This window comes from Lepus europaeus, chromosome 14, assembly GCF_033115175.1.
Source record: "Lepus europaeus isolate LE1 chromosome 14, mLepTim1.pri, whole genome shotgun sequence".
Taxonomy (NCBI): domain Eukaryota; kingdom Metazoa; phylum Chordata; class Mammalia; order Lagomorpha; family Leporidae; genus Lepus; species Lepus europaeus.
Genome location: NC_084840.1, coordinates 35,260,553 through 35,278,829, shown reverse-complemented (window position 1 = coordinate 35,278,829; position 18,277 = coordinate 35,260,553). Strand labels below are relative to the sequence as shown.

The following is an 18,277-nucleotide window of genomic DNA, read 5'->3' as shown; positions in this document are numbered from 1 at the left end:
GTGAGTTATAATAAGATCATACACATTACCCATAGAATAATGTCCTTTTGTTGCAATTTCAATATAATTTTAAAGATGGCCATTCTGAAGCTGTTCTATTAAAAAAAAAAGATAGAATCCTGCGCACTCAACCAAACTCAACAAAGTCTTGAAAAATTATCCTAAGATTAAGCTGCAAGAATGAATGAACAGAAATAGCAAGAAAATTTTGAAAAGGAAGGTTAATGAGGAGGAATACTTATCTGCCTTAGTCTGTTTTGTGCTGCTGTGGGGAAACAGCTGAGACCAGACACTACACAGAGAAATGGGTTTTATTTTGACTAATGGTTTTGGAGGCTGAAAACTCGATTTTTGGCAGCCACATCTAGTGAAGGCCTCTTGCTGTATCATAATATAGTAGATAGCATCCTGGGAAAAGAGGCAAGAGCTGTGAACAGTGTATACAGTAGAGGACAGATGTTGGGAGTCGTCTTACTTCATAACAACCTGTCTCACGGTACCTAATCCAGTTCCACAAGACCTAACCCATGCTCGAGATGGGTAGTAATCCCTTCGGAGGGTGGCTCCAGAATCTGGAACCTGACAGCCTGGATTTGAATCCTAGTACTGTTTCTAAATCACTCTGTGAACTTGAGAAATTTATCAAATCTTTTTGTGCTTCAGTTGTTTCATTTGTAAAATCAGAATAATATCAATTGTACATAACCCTTGCAATGGAGGAATTAAGTGCATTAATAAGTAACATGCTTTGAATACCACCTGGAATACAGCAATCAATACATATCAATGATGAGGAAGATGCTGCTGCTGACATTAAGGATGATCTCACTCCTCTGCACAGAATCTCCCAATCACATCCTATCCCACTCAAAATAGAGCACAAAATACTTGTTGCAGCCTACGAGGCCCTATATGACACAGACCCTGCCTATCAACAATCAAACTTCTCTTTGTCCTTCACTCAGTAGCAGTTACACTAGCTAAGACCTCAGGTATCTTCCAGTCTTAGTCTTCTTTCATTTGCTTTTAGCTTCCCTGAACATCTTATTTTCTAGGGAGAAATTTACTTATATGTGGTATAATTTAAAATGAATATTCTATTTGATCCAGTAACCTCATTTCTAAGGAAATAATTGGACTAATATGTGATGATCTATGCAAAATATTTTAATCAAAGCAAACTGTTAGTAATAATGTAAAATTAGAAAGAATCTAAAATTAGGCACATCAATGATAAATTTTTATGAACCAAATCATCTTTTTTTTTTTTCTTTTTTTTTTGGACAGGCAGAGTGGATAGTGAGACAGAGAGAGACAGAGAGAAAGATCTTCCTTTTTGCCGTTGGTTCACCCTCCAACGGCCACTGCGGCCGGCGCATCGCGCTGATCCGAAGCCAGGAGCCAAGTACTTCTCCTGGTGTCCCATGTGGGTGCAGGGCCCAAGGACTTGGGCCATCCTCCACTGCCTTCCCGGGCCATAGCAGAGAGCTGGCCTGGAAGAGGGGCAATCGTGACAGAATCCGGCGCCCCAACCGGGACTAGAACCCAGTGTGCCGGCGCCACAAAGCAGAGGATTAGCCTGTTAAGCCACAGCGCCGGCCGCAAATCATCTTTAAACTTAGTGATTTTAACAATAACAATTTATTTAACTGATGAGGCTGTAGAGGTTGGAAATGTGTGTAGAGCTCAGCTAGGTGGTTCTTCTGGTTTTGGCTGGGTTTGAGACGTGTGTCTACAGCTGGCTGACAGTTGGGCTTGCTCACATAGCTGCTTGGTGGAATTCCAAGGGAACAAAAGCACGTATCCAAGTTTCTTGAGGCCTAAGGCCAGACTATGCCCATTATCATTTCTATTTTATTCTTTCAGTCAAAGACAATCATAAGGACACTCCACTTTCAAAATGTGGAGAAACAGACCCTATCTCTTTGTGACAAGAGCAGCAAAATCATGACACAAAGCAGCATTGATACAGAGTAGGGTAGAAATTTGTGACCATTTTGGACTTTACAAAAAATAAAAAATGGGTTGCATGAATTATAGTGATGATTAAATTATTTTATAGCTATTCAAACTGTTGATGTTGATCTAGATTTGCTGATTAAAAAAGATGCTATGGGCTGGCGCTGTGGCTCACTTGGCTAATCCTCCACCTTCGGCACTGGCATCCTGGGTTCTAGTCCCAGCTGGGGTGCCGGGTACTAGTCCCGGTTACTCCTCTTCCAGTCCAGCTCTCTGCTGTGGCCCAGGAGGGCAGCAGAAGATGGCCCAAGTGCTTGAGTCCCTGCACCCACAAGGGAGACCAGGAGAAAGCACCTGGCTCCTGGCTTCGGATCGGCGCAGTGCGCAGGCTGTAGCAGCCGTTAGGGGAGTGAACCAACAGAAGGAAGACCTTTTTGTCTGTCTTTCTCTCACTGTCTATAACTCTCTGTCTCTCTCTCACTATCTAACTCTGCCTGGTAAAAAAAATTTAAAAAAAGAAAGAAAAGAAAGATGCTGTGACCTACTTACAGAAATTCTGTCTTACATCAGACACAGTATGATTCTTGAAAGAATATATCATATATATGATATATATGAAGAGTATATATATATATATGAAGAATATATCATATATAGGATACTTGAAAGAATACGTCCAGAATATTAGTAGGTTTTAGCTTTCAGTGACAGAATCTGTTCATTACACCTTCCTTTCCTTCTTTCTCCTTTCCTACTGTCTTTCTCCTTCCCTCTTTCTTTTTGCATTCCTGTCATCCTAGCATTCCTTTTAGAATGGGATTAGTCTCTCTTCCTTATGCCTCTTCCACACCAGGCTTATTTAGAGATTTTATCAGGGTGATCAAAGAAATGATGCATGTCAGAGACGTTTTCAGGTATATTTCAATCTCATATTTGCAACAAAACTGCCAGAGCAAGTCATATTGCCAAACAAGTAGAGAAATAGGACCCACCTCTTAAGGGAAGGTGGTACCAAGCCATACTACAAAGGGATGTGCTTTGGAGGATGAAAAACTGAGGTCATGAAAGCAATTAGCTCAAAGAAAAAGTTTTGATCTCATTGGAAAGAAGAGGGACAGAGATTTTGTCTTGAAGCTATATTTGCACAGCACACACAGGGACTTGTATTGAATGACTTCGATTTTTGTGAATTTCAGAGAGGCTAATGTGGATTATTTAATGTAAAGCACTCCCATTTACTACAGTTTGATATCCAGGCCTGCTCAAAGCATAGTATTGAAATAAAATGAGTTATATTTTAAAATGTTTTGGAAGTTTCAAAGTCATATACAAATGACTATTCTATATTGATTGACACCTGCCAGTAACTGTTTTCTGAATCTCCTTTCCTTTCTTTTGAGTATTCTGGCAATGCAACTATCATTTCAGTAGCAGTGTAAGCCAATGATTGGGTAGATAAATATATTGTTACACAACAAAGACAATGTTCTTCAGTGCCTATTAAAGCCAAATATAAAATGCTGTTGGGAAACTGACATCGGTGTGAAAAACTGAAATTTAGCTACATCATTATCACAATTTCTTCTAATATTTAGTGATATTTAAATCAAATAAATTACATCAAACTATTGTTCTCATTAATGTGAGTCTCTGCCTGCAGGGATTTAAAGTAAGTTTTTTCTCCCTTGAAACGCATCCAGTTGCTGTAGCAGCTGTAAACTGTAGGAGTTGATGTTCCCTTAATACTGAGGTGAAAGAGTCACCGAGTTCCACCCTTTGGAAACAACTTTGGCTACAATGCTGATACAAAGTTCAAAGCTTCCTGATGAGGCCTAAAACCTTTAAACTGATAAGAACAGATACTACACTTGATCTTAGCCAAAAGTCGGAGAAGCGATAGAGGACTAAAACCTTTAATTAATCTACTTGCTCTGCAGTTCCTGTGGTCCCTGAATACTCCACCACAGTGTAGCAACAACTTTTCATATTTACTCAGCTCCCCTCTTTCTCCCTCCTTCCTTCCCTCACTTCATCTCTTTCTCTATCCCTTTCTTTTTATCTCTATCTCTGTCAGGAATATATGCACTTCTAGATGTCTAACCCAAAGTCTAGCTGTTACCAAAATAAGTCAATAAATATATAAAACTTTGGAAAAAATATTACCAGGAACACTTCTGACTCAGGAATTGTAGAGGATCTTTGCAAAACCCATGTAAGATGTCCCTTTTCCCTAGCTGCTGGTCTTAAATATTCATTTGTTTCTACAATTTCTACAAATGTTTATTGAGTACTTCCTCTGTACTATACATAGTGATAGACACTGGCAAGAAAAATCTGTGTTGTAATGTAAAGTAAACCTTAAGATCACTTCTAAAATCAGTCCCATCTATCTTACAACTCAACAAAATCAATCATATCTCTTCTCTCACTGCATGTTTGCTGCTATTTTCATGCAAAGCAGGAGGTAAGAAATTCTACTCTCCTATAACTTACAAGAGTAACCCAGGTAAGCTTTGTACTACACAATGGCACAAGTATGATGTTTCTCTCCCTCTGTATCTCTGGATCTGCTTGTGAAGAAAGATGATGGATATATACTTCAAAAAGTTCCTGGAAAATGCAACTAAAAGGTAAGTTTATTTGGGTATAAACTTTTTTAAATTCATGTATAGTTTTTTGATAATATGTACTTTCCATGAAATTTTTGAGGAACTCTTATATACATGTAGATAAATACAAATGATTCAGATGCAAACATTAAAGGCAGGTGAGAAACATGGAACTGTCCACACTTCTTGGCTTATGATTATCTTGGGTTATCTAGCTTTTACTGAAAAGAACTTCTTAAGTAGTTCATTTTCTGATTAGAATTCTCCTTTGGGTTTTGGGGTTAAGTTCTAATTCTCCTTCGGGCTTAAGGGCTAATGCAATTAACAAAGCATTGCTTGATTTCTTTGTCAATTTTCTTGGTACAGATTTTACTAGAGTAGACTTTCACTTGAAAGATTGATATCTTTTAGTAACTATAGAATATTCCTACCTTATCTTTTTAAATATTGTCTCTCCTGCATGATATTCAACTTTCTTATCTCATCTAATATGTATCTATCATATTTTTGTCATTTTTTTCAATTTCAACTCTTCATCTCACTATGCTACATGTAGATAATTTCTTCACATATACTTTCCAGTTTTTCCATTCTCAAATCAGCTATACCTAATCTGTCATTAAATATGGCAACTGAGTACTTTTAATGGTTATTTTTTATAATTTCTCAAAATTTTAGTTGGTTCTTTTTAGAATATGCCTATTTTAATAATGCTTTAAATGCTTATGCTTTATGCTCATGCTCTCTTGAATGCCTTACATGATCTAAAACACACTTACTTTATAATCACTAAAAAGTAGTTTTGTGTTTTGAATGTGTTTGTGGTCTGATCCTATTTATTTTAAAATCTGGTTCTTGTTTATGGTACATAATTCCTCATGTGTTTTATAATTTTAGATTGTGATCTGATCTTCACCAGGGATTATTGTGAAAACATTATATAGCCTCAACTGAGAATGCATCCCTCCAAAGAAATATTTTGCCTTTTGCCAATCATTCCAGGTATATCACTAGCCAAGGACCTATTTTATGCTGCTGTCTTAGTCTGAGTATACCCGGGCCACACTGGTAGTTTAAAAAAAAAAGAAGAAGAAGTATAATTTCACATGAGCATAAGGCAAAAGTGTATGTTTTTTCAATGTAGACACTTTAAAATCCATTTTTGTTGATTTATATGTGTGTTTATATCCTCATGGGCTTTCAAATCCAGGCCCTGAGACCTTAAAGATAAAGCCTTTTCCCACAACTAACATGACCAGAGCAATAGCTTACATACTTACTATTTTGTTTGTATTTGCTTCTTTTATTTTCCTAGAAAATATCCTTTCATCTCTCTAACTTCACTATACACTTAATACAATGCTGTTACATTTCAGACTATTCTTATATTTGTAGGCATTTCTAAAAGAAGATTTTCATATAATCTAATGTAAAATATAGGCAGAAGCTAAAGTTACCACCATTTTATTAACATGGTAAATTCAAAATATCACCCGAGTAACCTAACATCTATATGAATTTTAACATAGAGTAATTTTTTAAGATTTATTTATTTGTTTGAAAGTCAAACTTACAGAGAGAGGGAAAGACACACTGAGAAATCTTCCATCTGCTGATTCACTCCCCAAATGGCCACAATGCCTGGACCTGAGGCAGGCCAAAGCCAAGAGCCAGGAGCTTCTTCCAGGTCTCCCACATGAGTGGCAGGGACCCAAGCATTTGGACTATCTTCCGTTGCTTTTCCCAGGCCATTAGCAGGCAGTTGTATTGGAAGTGGAGCAGCTAGAAAACAAACTGCCACCTGTATAGGACACTGGCATTTGCAGGCAACATCTTATCTGCTGTACCACTGTGCCATTCCCAACATAGATTAGTTTTAATGGTAAATTAATGAATAGGCTTCTTTTAGTTAGAGGCAGTGACAGGGTTGGTTCAATTCTGTGTTGAACAAATGCTTAATAAATACTTACTTCAGATAATTATTTAAAATATTTTCATCTATAAGCTGCTGGCCTATTATATCCATCCTTTGTTTCTCTATGACAATACAGCTTTCTTATTATCCTTATAATTCTTACTTTTAAATATGTGAGTGATTCTAAAATAATGAGGCCAATTCCACAAACTAAGCATGGTATTATTACTTTGCCAGTAATTACTACTTATATGACAAAGATTCAAGAACAAATCATTGAATCATAACAACATGTTGCTGCAACAAGGAAATATAAAGATAGAAACCATATTTCCAGTATTCTTTTTAAAAATAATCCTTAAACAATTCTTAAAGATTGATTGGCTTTCAAAGCCCACCATAAAATTCAGATTTAGCAATAAAGATTACTCAATTCTCTGGTAAACTGGCCTACTAAACAAGTCCTAGATACTTGATCCCCTGCTGACTGTGACTAAGATAAATCAACTGATAGTCAAACAAATAAAATAAATATTTTAAACTCCATGTTGCCTTCACAGAATCTAGGCCTATAACTTAGTCACTCAGAAAGCTACTGTTTAATTATTTCCTTTCTCTGCATGTGCTAAAAATAGGCCTCCATGTTTTAGGCTGTGTGGTGAGTTGACCAATGTTTCTACTGCCCAGGGTTGTGGCAACAGCCCAGCATTTAGATTGCTGATTCCTTGCCAATAGGATGCAAGAGGGCATAAATTTACCACCAAACTTGGATGCCAGGGAAACAAGGAAACTTTGAAGCCAATACACTGGTCCAAGTAGGAAATTTTATTCCTGGGGCAAGTATAAAAGGGATCAAATGTAAAAAGCCAGAGAGTAGCAGAGAGGTAGGCAACTTGCAGTAGCTTATTTAACAATCTTAAGTTTCAGTTTACTCATGCATTAATTTAATAAAGCCCATTCATCTAAACTTCAGTTCCAAAGTCAAAAGGCATGAATTTTTGAGTCAAGGGAGCCTAGTTTGAGTTTCAGTGCTAATTTGCTATTTGGCAATCTCTACTACTGATTTCCCTATCCATAAAATGGGAATGATATAAATATTAACCTCAGATGGCTGTTGTAATAGGGCTTAATTATATAACAAGATAATATAAAACAATGCAATGTCTGACATTAGTAATTATTAAAGTATGTGTATAACTATTATATAAACAAGCACTTAAATTCTTACTGTCAGAAATCTTTGTGCTAGAGAAAGTGGTAGACATAAACATAAATCAGACATGTATCTTGCCTACCAGGAGCTTAGATTCTAGAAGAGATATAATAAGAAAAATCTATGAAATCTATGGCCACCAAGATTTTATCTTGCTCAACTTTATGTACCCAGTACTCACAGAAGTTTCTGGTATACAACACATATCCAACAAACCATTGTTATTTTTATATATAGCACTTTTATCTGGTATAAAGTTAATAGCAGAAATGGAGAAAATACAGGTAAGACTCAGGACCTAAAAGGCTAATCAAAGAAAGAATTTACCTACAATTTGTTATCTGTAGAGAATAAAATAATAATTACATGTCCTTGTCCCTTAGATAGGTTATTGTAAAGCTCAAAAAAGAATGTTTACCTGAAAGCAGAAGATTGAAGGGGCAGGTAACAAAAGAACAAGAAATTAACTCATGGGAAATTTAGGATATTTATGAAGATTCATGAGACTACTCCATGCATTTCATGAGTTAATTAACCTCATCATTGCAACAACCCTGTGAGATAGGTCTTATTATCTCCATTTGGCAGGAGGGGAAACTTCGACATGAAGAGATTCAATAACATAGCAGCTGATAAGTCACCGAAGCAGTATTTAATCTCTGGCAGGTTAGCCCCAGAGCCTACACTGTTAAGCAGAGGATGGGTTATCTTCCATGGAGCACAGCAAGGCTCAGGGCCTGCAGTTATTTTGACTTATCAGAAAATGCTCATCTCCTCCAAACTCCATGCTCAACTTCTGTCCCATTTCTAGCATCCTTCTCCAACACTTTCTACCACAAGCTTAATTTCATTATTTTGACTGCTTCCTGGGAGGAGGAGGAAGGGGAATAGCAAGCTATAAATATCCATGCCTAAGTGGCCCCCAAAGTGGAACCACCTGCTGCCCTGTGCGGGGTGGAGGGAGAAGCTGAGCCTCAAGTGTGGAGAGAGGTTTGCCTGCCATCATTCAACGGAGGGTTTTTAAGACCTCCTGCGGGGCTGACTGCTGCCAAAGGGAGTAAAGCAAACAAGCTGCACTGAAAGGCATTATTACCCGGTTTTATCATCTCTCTGCTTAATTGCAGTCAGTAGGACCTCAGAATCGAGTAGTGGGCAGATAAAGCATCCTGAGAAAGCTGAGCCTTGGGTTTACGGCCCCAAACTGCCGGGCACCTTCTGAGGGTCCACCTTCAGGCCCTTCTGAGGAAGATCTTGTTTGCTCTCACAATATCCTTGGGTATGGAAACACTTAGTAAACTGAAAACAGAACAAACACATCCCTGAGACAAATTAACACAAAGGAAAGGCATGGATGGGGTGGGGCTTGCTTTTCAACTGAAGAGCAAGTACATTTCCATGCTGCAGGTGCCTGGGTGCAGCCTTTTATACATTCTAAAAGCCAATTTGCCAAGGTTAAAGAGTAAAGCAGTGATTTAACTCCCTCCACAGTGCTCTTTAATCCACGGTTCCAAAGACCGGCACGGTGATGAGCTTGCCAGCTCTTCTGAGGATCCACTCACTCTGGACACACCATTCGGAGGTCAACGCTGGGGCAGAACGGCCTTCTCAAAGCGCTGGGCTTGCTTTTGCCAAAGAGCAAGGTTTCTCTTGAACGCCCACACCCGATCGCGGGTGCGCCGCGCACACGCACACACACGCACAGACAACCACAAGGAATTTTTATTTTATCCAATCCCAATCCAGAGTCAGAAGCAGCTGCCAAATGAGTCCCTCCGACGGCACCTCCTACACAAAGAGACGCCAGAGCTGCACACTGCGCTCCGCAGGCGCTTTAATTGTGAATCCAGATGCTCTACCTCTTGGGTTCTCCGCACTGACCTTTCACTTGAAAGTCAATTTGTCAGTCTGCTCCGTGCGTCTGAAGAAACCATCAAAGCAGTCCTGCTGGGGAGCTCCCCTAAGTTTCTCCTATGCGCCTGCAACACAGCTCCACTGAGCCGGGGAAGGTGAGGGGTGGGAGATTGGAGACCTGCAGCTCCCCTCTCCTTTCGGGGCTGCCGGGATGCAAGCTGTTTTAGGGTACACTGCATCATGGAGGCGTAGACACTGTCTCTGGGGAGGCCAGAAGGAAGCAGAGGCCAGAAGCAGTCCTGAGCCATTGGTTCCAGGCCTCCTCCCCCACCAACTTGCCCTGCGGGAACTCCCATGGTCAAGGAGAGAAAAAGGCTGCTCAGAGCCAGGACAAAAGCAAGCAGGTCAAATTTGGGGAGTTTTTGTTTTCTGCCGACACAGAGAAGGGTTCAAGTCTAGAAACAGATGTTTTGTGCAGAAGGCAAGGGAGAGGGGTATCATCAGAAATACTGTAAGTGTGCAAACACAATCAGGCACAACAAGGAGCATGCTGATGACAGAGTCCCTACCTTAAATTAGAAAATTCTCCCTAATTTAGCATAGGCTTGACCTAGACTGGCCAGTCCTTTGGCCAAATCCCAAGTACTCAAGAGCTTTTTAGTTCTTGTTCACATAGAGCAGCAGCCTCAGTTCTAGAATATTCTCTTCTATACCAACCACAACTGCAACCTGTCCACCACACATTCACACACAATGTAACTACTAGATCCTCTTCAAATCCCTGTTAAGTGACTGACCAATCTGAGAAGTCAATTGCTATGAAATATATGCATGGAAAAGTAGCCAATGGGAGTCAAACAGCCCCACTGGCTGCTAGTTCTGCCCCTGGCTTGCTGTGTGAGCTACAGCATGTCCCTTAACTATTTTTGCATTGCTGATTATTTACCAAAACGTAGTGGGGTACATTGATTTGCTTAGTTCTGCTTTGCTTGAGTTAGAGAGTGGTCACTCAAGCAGCCGACCTCCCTGTGTAATACAAAGCTAGTAAGCAGCCATTGTCCCAGAACTAGGCTTTGGTAGGACGGTTTGTGTTCTTCTAGTACTCATTTGTCATACAGAGTAGTAGAGAGCAGGGAGGTGGAGAAGGGGGAATAATTGAACTAGAATCCAGTGGATTTCTGGGAGGAAAAGGGCAAGAAAGCCACAGTTTGAACACCAGAATGTGTATCATGGGGGAGGATTTGAAGGTCCAGGAATAATGACGAGTTGTAAAGCCCATGCAATCAAATCGTCCACAGGAAAAGGAGAAGATAGTTGACCAGGCTCAGAACCAGGGACAAAAGCAGTGTTGTCCACAGCTTACTTGTGGTAAAACCATGGAGGGATATTTGAAAAATATACGTCCTCACTCCTTTATAGATTCTTCATGAAAACAATATGGAGGTTCCTCAAAAATTAAAATTAGAAACCCCCTATGATCCATCAATCCCACTTCTGAATATATTTAAAAGGGAAATGCAATTAGTTTGACAGAGACACCTGGACTCATATGTTCACTGCAGTACTATTTTTTTTTTATTTTTGACAGGGTGGACAGTGAGAGAGAGAGAGAGAGAGAAAGGTCTTACTTTTTCCATTGGTTCACCCCACAATGGCCGCTGCAGCCGGCCACTGCGGCCGGTGCACCATGCCGATCTGAAGCCAGGAGCCAGGTGCTTCCCCTGATCTCCCACGCGGGTGCAGGGCCCAATCACCCGGGCCATCCTCCACTGCCCCCCACCCCCGGGCCGCAGCAGAGAGTTGGACTGGAAGAGGAGCAACCGGGACAGAATCTGGCGATCCGGCTGGGACTAGAACCCCGTGTGCCGGTGCCGCGGGTGGAGGATTAGCCTATTGAGCAACGGCGCTGGCCACTGCAGTACTATTGACAGTAGCTAAAATATGGAATCATCCTATGTGTCCATTGATTGTTGAATGGTTAAAGAAAATATTATATATATACATATATATTATACACAAACACACACACACATGAAATACTATTCAGACTTTAAAACAAAGGAAATCCTGTCATGTGCTACAATGTAGGTGAACCTGGAGACCCAATTTTAAGTGAAATAAGCCAGACACAAAAAGACAAATACCATGTGAAGTTACCTTTATATGGAATCTAAAAATGTTGGAACTCATAGAAGAAAGAATATTGGTTACCAGAGGCTGGAGTGGGAGAGTAGGGGTGTTGAGAAGATGTGGATCAAAGATTACAAAATTTTAGTTAAACAGGAGAAATGAGTTTAAGAGAACTATTATACTACAACATGGTGACTATAATTAGTAACAATATATTATATATCTGAAAATTACTGAGTAGATTTTAAGTGCCCTCATCTCAAAAAATAAGTATTATGAAGTAAAGCATATGTTAAATAGCTTGATTTAGACATTCCACAATGCATACATATACCAAAACATCATGTTATATACCATAAATATGTATAATATTTATGTTTCAATTAAATATAAGATTCCTTTGCTTCTAGCCATAATAGAATAACTAGTGCCAGACTAGCCTTCACATTATCAACAACCACAAATTAGAAAAATAGGGCAATTATTACTAGGCATTGGACAATGGACAGTGAAACACTATGATCCCAAAGGGATAAAAAGAAATTCATGTGGTAAACCACACAGTTGTACTAGGAACAAGATCACAATCATAGTACATTGAATTGGAATCATAGTAGAGTATAGTAGCCCCATGGAGCAGACTAGGTATTAAGGTTCAGGATAATGAAGTAGCTACAATCAAAAGGATTGATAATTGAGAGGCAAGAGCTTTTCAAAAGCCAGGTGAGCAGAAACTATGAGTCCCTGCTTGAAGGTTGGGCTAGAATGCACAGTAAAGGCTTGTTGAAACTACTAAGGCAATGACTCCTGTGGGGTCAAGAATAAAACAGAGGTAGAGGAATGAGCAGTACTTGGATATGTTGGAGTTCTGCTACAGCTAGAATAGAGAAATTGTTACTTCATTAACACCCCCAGGCTACTAGATAAGATGTCAGGAAGACCAAGCTTCAAGAATTAAGACTACTCTACAGTTATTCCTACTCTATACTTGCCCTAAAGATGCTTAAAATTAAGCGTCAAAGGAGAGAGAGTATGGAGATTGCTTCCCCTTACCACCAAGTTAAAGGGGCTTGGGAAACACTTTGGATTTTCCAAGAATTTGCCATAATAAAATAAATAAATCAAGCGTATACAAGTTCAATGCGGACAGCTTATCATTTAACTGCCTTCAAACACAAAACTCAGTATGCCTCAGATTTTGTACAATGTCATTTAGTAAGTTGAATATACAATCATAAATATTGAGATAAGAAAAGAAGAAGGCAAATATGACCCACAATTTTTTCTAGATTTTTTTATTCATTTATTTGACAGGTAGAGTTACAGACAGTGAGAGAGAGGAGAGACAAAGAGAAAGGTCTTCCTTCCGTTGGTTCACTCTCCAAATGGCTGCAATGGCTGGAGCTGTGCCAATCCAAAGCCAGGAGCTAGGTGCTTCCTCTTCCTGTTCTCCCATGTGGGTGCAGGGGCCCAAATACTTGGGCCATCCTCCACTGCCCTCCCAGGCCACAGCAGAGAGCTGGACTGGAAGAGGAGCAACCGGGACTAGAACCGGCGCCCACATGGGATGCTGGTGCCACAGGCGGAGGATTAACCATGGCGCCGGCCCCAGGACGCACAATTTTTTAAAAAGCAAACAATGGACACCCAGTGCCCTGGTTTTTGGATGTGGTTTGTACCTCAAGGATATGTATCTTGGCTTTGTTCTCAGTGTGGTAGTGTTGAGAGCTGGAGCCTGTTGGGTGATCATTAAGAGTATTGTTCTTGCAAGGGACTAAGGTAGTTCTTGTGAGATCCTGAGTCAGTTCTTAGGACAGGGTTGTGATAAAAAGATCAAGACCAACCCCTAACCCATGTTCTGGCTTCCTGTCTGGCCATGTCACAACACCCTCTTGCATGCAATATCACCATGATGTCATCTGCCATTAGGCCGTCATCAAAGACCAAACTAATGTGGATACCTAATATTGAATTTTTGGTCTCCAAAACTGAATAAACTTCTTTTCTTCATAAATCGTCATATTCAAGTATTTCATTATAGTAATGGAAAACTGAGTAATACATTAACCGTGATAATCCAGATAGTGGATCTATCATGTAGATACTTAATGACTATTATAAATATTATAAAGGAAATAAAAACATGTGTGAAGTATTAATGGTAAAATATGGCCTAATAAGTGAAGATTTAGGTAATATCAAATAGGAAACATAACTATAAAATAATGAGGTAAAAATTATTAAGCCAGTATAATCTAAATTAAAATTCAATAGATGGGGCTAGCGCAATGGCATAGAGGGTAAAGCCTCAGCCTGCAGTGCCAGCATCCCATATGGGTGCTGGTTCTAGTCCCGGCTGCTTCACTTCCAATCCAGCTCTCTGTTGCGGCCTGGGAAAGCAGTAGAAGATGGCCCAAGTCCTTGGGCCCCTGCACCCATGTGGGAGATCTGGAAGAAGCACCTGACTCCTGGCTTCAGATCAACACAGTTCCAGACAGAAGAAATAAAAATTGAAGAAAATAAAGAGACTCAAGTACCTACAGAATAACTAAAACTATCTAATATCTATGTATTTGGAGTCCCCAAAGAAGAAATAATAGTTAAAATTCCTCCATAGCTACTCAAATATGTCAACTCACAGATCTAGAAGCTAAGAGAATCCAGAGCAGACTGTAAATACAAAGAGAACCATATCACAGTCAAGCTGTTGAAAACCACGGAAAGAAAAATCCTGAAAGCAAGGAAAACAAAAAAGATAGCTTACATACAGAGGAACAGTGATTCAAATGACAGCTAACTTCTCCTCAGAAACAATGTATTCAGAAGATAATGGAACACCAACATTAAAATGACAAGGGAAAAACTCCATTATCAGTACAGAATTCTGTAGGCAACTAAAACATACTTCAAAAAGGGAAAAGAAATGATGGCATCTTCAAGTATTGAGAGAATTTATTATAAAAAATACCCAAAGATTTTCTTCAAGCTGATGGTAAATGATGCCAGATAGAAACAGAATCCACAGAAAGAAATAAAGACCAGAAATAATAAATAAGTGGGTTACTATAAAGTATCATGTTTAGTTTCTCTGTTTAACTTCCTTGAAAGAAAGTGACAATTTAAAGCCAAATGAATAGTATTGTGTGGTGAGGTTTACAATATGTATGGAAATGAAAGTTATGTGGCTAAAGTAAAAGCTGACAACAACAAATTTTCTGCAGCATGTAGGGTAACTGAAACTGTCCTACATTGATGATGGTTATAAAATGGTACAATCTCTCTGAGAAAATATTTGGCAGTTTCTTACAAATTTAAATATACATTTTCCTTATGACCCAGAAAATGTGGTTCTAGATATTTTCCAAAGAAAAATGAAAACATGTCCAAAAAAAACATGGCAAGTATACTAAAAGCAGCTGTATTAATACTGACAAAAATATACACATACAAACAGAATAATCTAAATAACTCTCAACAAAATAACAGAAGAGTAAGTTGTAGCATAGTCATACCATGAGCTATTATTCAATAATAAAATAATCGATAACAACATTTTTGCAACATGAACAACTCTCAGAAAAATTTCACTAAGTGGTAGAAGCCAGCCATATGAGAGTAGATATTATGATTCTTTTTAAGTGAAATCCTAGAACAAATATGATGAATTTATTGTGCAAAAAAATCAGAATAATGGTTAATAATGGTTTCCTGAGAGCAGTAGTTGGCTGGGAAGGGAAATCAGAAAAGTTTCTAAAGTGGTGAAAATTCATTTTATTTTAATAGAAGTATTGACTTGGATGCAACTGACAACTTTATCTGAGAATGAATGTGATTTTTTTGTATGTAATTTTATCTCAATTTTTGTTTTTTCATTAATGTGAAAGACAGATAGAGAAAGAGAAAAAGAGAGACATCTTTCTTTTTTTTTTTTTTTTTAGATTTGTAAGTATTTATTAGAATCAAGGACCTCCAGCCAGAGTGGCATGGAGGGACGCTTCCAAGAGAGGAAAACCCAAAGGGGACTGGTGGCAATAGGCTTTAAGTACAATTTCAAAGAAAAAAACATAACAATCCGATTGGCATTCAGTTACCAGGCAGACACAAAAATCATCAAAAGACCCCATTTACAATTCTCCATCCTTTCTGGCCTGCTAAGGGTGGGGTAGATAACTTGTTTCACAGTAAGCTGTGCTCTGGAGGAGCTCCCTGGCTATTCTCATGGTAAATTTGGAGATTCTGAAGGAAGGAGGGCAGCCTGTTAGTTTTTGTTAAAGATAACCTTTTGGGGAAGGAAGCAAATATTTTACAAATATTTTACACCCCAAATTCCACTGTGATCCCCTGACAATCTATTAACTCACCTGACTCCTCACATTCCCTCCTCCCAGATTGAAACCTGTTAGGGGGAACTGGGCAAATGATCGCTCTGGCTGCTTCATGCTGAAAAGGGGCGACATTGAGAAAGGGAATCAAGACAGGGTTGCAGTAGGAGGTGGCTTCTCAGCAGGAGGAGGTTTCTCCATGGGGGATGCAGTGCTAGCATGCAGAAACTGCTTCCATCCGAAGTTTCATGTGCATGGCCACCTAGAATCTTACTTTTTTAAGTCTGGAGAAAATGAATCTAACAAGCAGTTTAAACTCACAGGATCTAAAATCACAGGAGTTAAAACCAAGGACAGAGTCATTATTAGAGGCCCTAAGAAAAGTGTCTAAACCATGAGCAACTTTTTTCATTGAGCGGCAAATACAAACTGAGAGAAAGGGCTTGAAAATAATCAAGTGGGCTTAAGGTCTTGTCAGTTATGAGGCTCAGACCTATCCATATCTCTTTACATGTGGTACATCATAAGGGAGGTACCCTGTGGACTTCCATTACCTAGCTGGCCTGGGAGGAGAACTGACTTGAAGAGAAGGTAGGTGGCATTTCTAAAAGGAAAACATTTATTAGTTAATATACAATTCTGCTTGCAATGTTGTTGACCCTACTTGGCCATCCCCTCAATAGCAGTGGTTACTTTGGAAGCTGGGGCGAGTGAGGGCTTGGTTTTTCAGCTTAGAGCAAACAAGGCCTGTGGCTCTGACCTAGAGCCCTTAGACTCCAGGGCAGGTGCGTTTCCAGGGACCCAACTCTTGGCTGGCATAGCTGCCAGGACTCTTCATCAGCCGACCTCTGCTGAAGCCCTGGCTTTCCACATCAAAAACCAATGTAGCGGACTGGCCTGTTGGGGATAGACATCTTTCATCCTGACTCCAACATCCTTCTGATACAGACCCTGTCAGGCAGCAGGTGATGGGAGCTAGGCCAGGCTGAAACCAGGACCCTAGAACTTCATCCAGGTCTGTTATAGGGGTGGCAGGGACCCGAGAACTTGAGCTATCAGCTGTTGCTTCCTAGGCTGCACATAAGCAGGAAACTGGATTGGAAGCAGAGGGAGGACTCCAATCTTGGCATTACAGTGTGGGAATCTGAATCTCAAGCAGCAGTTTAGATGTTGCACCACAAGGCCGGAACTATTACATCAGTTTTTAAAATTATACATGTCCTTCTGCAAAAGTGTAAGTCAGATGATATCATTCTTCGGTTCAAAGTCCTCAATCATCTTTTCATCTCAAAGTCAAAGACTGAATCCTTACAATGGTCCCAAGGCTCTTCCCTACAGTATCTAATATTATATTTATCATTCACTCTGCAGACACACTAACTTTTGATTAGCTTCTTGAACATTCAAGCATGCTCCAGGATTTCCCTCAAAGCTTTTCTCCTGATCTATTTCTCTCAATAGTACTTACCACTATTTGGCATAGATAATTTTTTAATTTTTTTAAGATACTTTAATTTGTTCATATCTAATCTTCATCAACTAGGGTAATGCAAAATATATCATAGCTATTCAAAAATATCTTTTTGAGGGGCTGGCACTGTGGCATAGCAGGCTAAGCTTCTGTCTGCAGGCCTGGCATTTCATATGGGTGCTGGTTCATGCTAGAGTTGCTATTTTTCTGATCCAGATCTCTGCTATGTCCTGGGAAAGAAATAGAAGAATGGTCCAGGTATTTGGGCCCCTGAACCTATGTGGGAGACCCAGAAGAAGCTCCTAGGTCCTGGCTTTGGATTGGCCCAGCTCTGGCCATTGCAGCCATCTGGGGAGTGAACCAGTAGATAGAAGATCTTTCTCTCTGTCTCTCCCTCTCTGTGTCTGTAACTCTACCTCTCAAATAAATAAATAAAATCTTAAATATTTATATATAAAAATATATTGAATGAAAATTTTATTTATTTATTTTTACATAGGAGTGGGAGAGGGAAAGATTCACAGAGAGAGAGCTCCCATCTATCAATTTATTCTCCAAATGCCTACTATGACTGGGGCTGGGTTGAAGATCAAACCAGAAAAGCTATCCAAATCTCCCACATAAGTACCAGGAACCCAACCACCTGAGCCTCCCAGAGTCTGCATTATCAGGAAGCTATAGTCACGAGCTGGGGCCACAATTCAAAAGCAGGTACTCTAATATGGACATGGCATCTTTACCAGAGCCCTAATTGGTAGGTTGAATGCCCACCTCAAATGAAATAGTTAAATGAATGAGTTATATTTT

At 39.5% G+C, this 18,277-nt stretch overlaps 1 pseudogene; it reads right to left on the bottom strand.

Annotated features, from left to right (window-relative positions):
* Positions 1 to 3,681: 3,681 nt before the first annotated feature.
* Positions 3,682 to 3,857, bottom strand: LOC133774075 (U2 spliceosomal RNA; annotated as a pseudogene).
* Between the last annotated feature and the right edge of the window lie 14,420 nt (positions 3,858 to 18,277).